The sequence below is a fragment of the Cricetulus griseus genome (genome assembly GCF_003668045.3).
Source record: "Cricetulus griseus strain 17A/GY chromosome 1 unlocalized genomic scaffold, alternate assembly CriGri-PICRH-1.0 chr1_1, whole genome shotgun sequence".
Classification (NCBI taxonomy): Eukaryota; Metazoa; Chordata; class Mammalia; order Rodentia; family Cricetidae; genus Cricetulus; species Cricetulus griseus.
Genome location: NW_023276807.1, coordinates 214,593,853 through 214,599,106, shown reverse-complemented (window position 1 = coordinate 214,599,106; position 5,254 = coordinate 214,593,853).

The following is a 5,254-nucleotide window of genomic DNA, read 5'->3' as shown; positions in this document are numbered from 1 at the left end:
GGACAGCACACATAAACCCTGTCTTGAAAACTCCATATGCAGCCTGATAGGAAGAGAAAATCAGACTCTAAAATAATAATTTTTAAAGTGAATAACCAGCACTGAACTTAAGACCTGTTTTCTTCATCATGACAGGTCCTGGCTGTAGACCTGGAGGTGAAACAGAAGATCTGCCCTTGAGTAACTCTAAAATCCAAATGTGAGTTGGATGTGGTGGTGTGCATCTGTAGTTCAGCTACTCGGGAGGCTGAGAGGGACAGGAAGACTGAGCTCAGGAGTGAGAGGCCAGCCTGGGCGACCTGGTGAGACTCTACCTCAAATGCAAATAAAAAGCCAATGGGAGTGTTAGCTTAGATTCTGCCTCTCTCAGGAGTGAGAGGCCAGCCTGGGCGACCTGGTGAGACTCTACCTCAAATGCAAATAAAAAGCCAATGGGAGTGTTAGCTTAGATTCTGCCTCTCTCATTCACAACATAACTCTACAATTGTTGAGCTCCAGTCCGGGAGGCAGAGTGCTATGACACAGGCTAACATCACAGTGATGTCACATGAACAGCAGCAAGTGTTCTAAGCCAGGAGCTTCTCTGTAAAAGATTCTCTTAGGCTTCCCACAGTTGTAAGTGAGCACCACCTCTCTGTGAAAACATGCTTGCCATTGATTGTCATGTCTTCAGATCGGGGAGACTCTGCCACTCCTAGGATAAAGAAAAGTGGAATCCAGATGGTCCATGCACACAAATATTCACTCCTCCTTCATCAATGGTAATTGTGTTCCATTGCACAGTCAGCTACAGATCCCTCCCAAGTGACTTTCACTACTGTTTCTTGCCCCCAGAGACATGGGTTCCTTCAGAGCTCTGACTTTACCAAATAGTAAGTAAAATCATGCTGGGTCTGACTGACCAAAGCAAATGATTTTTTTTTTCTTTCTTACTTACACATAATTTCAAACTTAAGCATAAAAGACTCCTGACTGCCCTTCTTCCAGTTCACCAACGTTTAACATTCGTGGCAGTCTCTGGCTCCTGTTCACACAGTGACATAGAAATGGTTTAACCCTGCCTCTTCTGATTCGGCACTCTGTCATTTAGACTCTGCACTCAAGAGCCAGCATTACTGGTTGCACATGTTTGACAGGCTGGAACCAAAGCCCGTTCTTCAGTATCGATGGTTGATTTATGCTTTTTCTCTGTTTTCAACAAATTATTAAATCTAAATCATGTGCTGTTAGAACACGGCTTTGGTAGCCCATTCCAAGTGCTAAATTGAAGAATAAAATTCCAGGTCTTTCAGAGCAGAGAAAAATATATGAAGGTCATAAAATTTTCTCCAGATTTCCCCTATCGGGCCTCTTGCGCGCCCTCTTCTGGCTGAAAGGCAACACTGGACACAGTTAAGTTGAGCAGAGCAATTGCTACCTACCATCAACTGTGTAGTTTTCCAGGGCCGTCCGTTTAAACAAATAAGGGCTTGAGATGCAACCACAGAGTAGAGGAGGGGCTGAAGCCGCAGCGTCCTCCTCTGTGATCTCTTTGTGGGAATAATCGCCTCCACCTGACTTTAGGCTGCCAGACCCAGAAACTGAGAAAGAGTAAAAGTTAGGTTCAAGGCAATAAAAACAATCATTTGATTATCATGATTTTACTTTACATCCTAAGTAAACTTTCTCCAAAAGGATCTAGGCTCTTTGAAGGCAAGAACCTAGTCTACTATACCTCATATAGATAATAATCAATGTATCATCTATAGACTGTGTATTTTCTTGTTGAGTGAATTCAGAATGATTAAATAGTTTATATGGGATTTATGTGAAATGAACAGACTTTAGCTGTTCTTGCAGACAGATACTTAAAATGAGAAATTATGTGAGATAGCTATATTAATTTTCACCTTAATAAACTCTTAACTGAATATATACACCCCATAGCATCATATTTTATACATTACATATGCAGAAGAAGACTAAAAGAACACCCAGTGAATGTATCTGCTTTTCTTTAACATGCAGAACTTTGCTGGTTATGTTTAATCTAAAATAGAAACATTAAAGTAATAATGAGAGACAAAGGCAAGAGGATCCTATAGCCATTTGAATGAGATGCTGCCATAGTCTCAGGCATTTGAATACTTGGTCCCCAGTTGATGGTGCCGTTTGGGACGTTTAGAAGATGTGACCTTGTTGGAGGAAGTATGTTCCTGTAGGTGGACTTTGAGAATTTAAAGACTCTTGTCACTTCAAGTTTGTTCTCTCTACTTCATGCTGGCTGTTGAAGATGTGAGCCCTCGGCTTCTTGCCCCTGCCACCGTGCTTTTGCCCCATCACCATGGACTCTAACCCTCAGGACTGTAAGCCCCAATAAATCCTTACCTCTTTGTAGCCTTGCTCATGGTGTTTTATCACAGAGATCAAAAGTAACTAATGCAGATCCTAAATTTGAGGGTAACCTGAGCTACATCATACGATCTTGTCAGAAAGACAAAGAAATAAGTGAAGGAAGGGATGGAGGGAAGGAGGGAGAAAGGAAAAGGAGAGGAGAGAAAATCACACACATACACACACACACACACACACACAATCTTAGAACTAAGAGTTTAGTATCCAAATTTAATCACATAGCTCTAAATTATCACCTTTCATTTTGCTGCTAAAATCTACTTGTAGAGATACGGTGTTTGTTTAAAGTTCTAATATTCCAGATCCAGCATGACCTATAATGATTATCTACTTTATGTTCAACTCAATACTTATCCACCTGGTTTTTAGCATCAACCTAAATAATTCTCTAAATTCCAGCAGCAGAGTCCAAGCCCTTTGGGAATCTGCTCTGGGCATAATAGCACTGAAGTACACCTGTGCAAGAGGTGAGGCGATGTCTATGATGCTGATGTTGTGACACTGAGAGTGTCCACACGGTGAAAGGTGACAGTTCTCCACACGGTGAAAGATGGCAATTCTGGACAGCTGAAGCAACAAGGCCCCAAGACAGCTTTCTTAAGCACATTCAGCTCACATCCCCCAGACTCCAGGATCCTTTGATTTTTTTCACTTATCTCCTGCCTTTCCTCTCTTATATGCTTTGACTCAAGAAGCCTTGCTGATAAGCTTTCCACAGGTGCCAAACATCATAACTAGTTCTGACCAAAGGCAAAATGGCAAAAATTATATATATATATATATATATATATATATATTATATACACACACATATATATATTATACACATACACACACACACACACACACACACACACACATATATATATATATATATATATTATATATATATATATCAGCCATTTATCAAAGGCCTGCTTTATGTCACACATTTCTACATCCACTGTCTCTTTTATTCCACTAAATGACACAGTGGAGTGTAGAAACACCAGGGCTCAGCTGTGGTTGGGTATAATGTTGAAACCTCACCATCTGCATTTGGCTTCAGCTTTGGAAGTGGTTGGAATGGTATTTCTGTCATTTCTGAACTTGTGTTTGATTGATGGTCATCTGCTTGTATGAGTTTCCAACTAGTTACATAACTTCAGAAATAAAAAATGTTTGGATTTGTTAATATTGAAATACAGTATTCATTTTCAAATGAAGACAAACATTCTGCATGAAGTTCAGAGTAAAATTCTCTTTATGTGTACAGTAGTCAGGGTCACTTGAAACATGAGTTCATTTTTATTATTCTGAGACTCTGATTAGTGTGGAAGTCATTAGTTTTACATAAGAGCAAACATTTTAGCTTTAGGATACATACCCTTTTATATTTATTTTACGTGTGCTCGCGTGCGTGCATGCATGCATGCATGAATGTGAGTATGTGCACATGTTACCTGAGGAGGCCAGAGCTGTTGGATCCCCTGAGGGAAAGTTACAAGTGGTTGTGAGTCTCCTCGAGTGAGTGCTAAGAACCAAACTTGGGTCCTCTGGAAGAGCAAGAGGCCCTCTTAACCACTGAGCCATCACTTCAGCTCCTACAAGTCCTTTTTATTAAGTCAGCAAATGTCCATGCAAATTTAAATAATATACAAAGAAGGATGATAAAGGGTCCTAATCTCACACTTCAGGGGTTGTCCTGGTACACTAGCATTCTTACCATTACAGTAACACTTTAGAACTGTGTCTGTCTTTTGTTTATAAATTCTGTTTAAGGCATAATTTTCTCACAGGAAAATACTGCTTCCAAGTATTTTATGAGCGCTTTGCAATCACTTGATCTTGTCACTTAGGCTTTCACAAGGAAGAAAATCTCCCACATGCTTCTGCAGTAAAGCTATGATAAATCATTCCTAATCCAGACATAACAATGACTGAGTATCTATTTTAAATCAGCTTCACTTTGCTTCTATAGCAAAGTAGAAAATGAGCCCTGCTTAGGAGTGTATTGGCAGCTATCACACAAGAGAAACGTAGTAGCAAATAGTGGAGAAATGCATTGCTCCTTTTGTATGCATCATGTTTATAACTCCTAACTGGTAAAGGGTTTGGGGAGTTTGTTCTTGGGTGGGGAAAATCAGATCTAGGGTCTTGTGTTTGCTAAACACACTATTTCTGAGCTACACTCTCTCAAATCTTAATGATAAAATATGCTAATATAAGTTGTCTACAAAATAATACAAATTCTTTACTCTTCTATGTATTTAGAAGCTTCCAAGATGATCTTGGAGTCTCCTGATCAAGGCCTTCATAACCAAAATTTGAATCTGTGTGACTTTCGCTAACATAGTGTAACACCAATAACTGATGTGTAGGTCCCCAGCCCAGTGCTGAAGAGGATTGTCTCCTTCTGCTGTCAGCCTTTATACTTGTATCAGTTATGTCTCTTTGCTGTGATAAAATACCAGGACCAAGATGGCTTTTTTGGGCTTACAGTTCCAGAGGCATAGGCATCTACCAGCCTAGGGAAGCATGGCACCAAGCAGAGGACCTAGTGGCAGAAGCAGGAAGCTAAAAGCTAATGTCTTCAAATTCAAGCTGAAGTAGAGTGAGGAAACTAAAGGGCAAAGCTTTAAGCTCTCAGTGCCTGGGCCCTGTGATGTCCTTCCAGCAAGGCTGCACCTCCTAAACCTCCACTAACAGCACCACTAACTGTTCAAATACTGGAGCCTGTAAGAGACATTTCTCATATAAGCCACCATCACACCCTCCTATTCCATGAGAACAAGCTCAGTTCTCTGCTAGAGGATGGCTGATCACAGAGAAATGACAACAGGGTCTCCATGCTATAAGACAGAGCAGCCTATACCAGCCA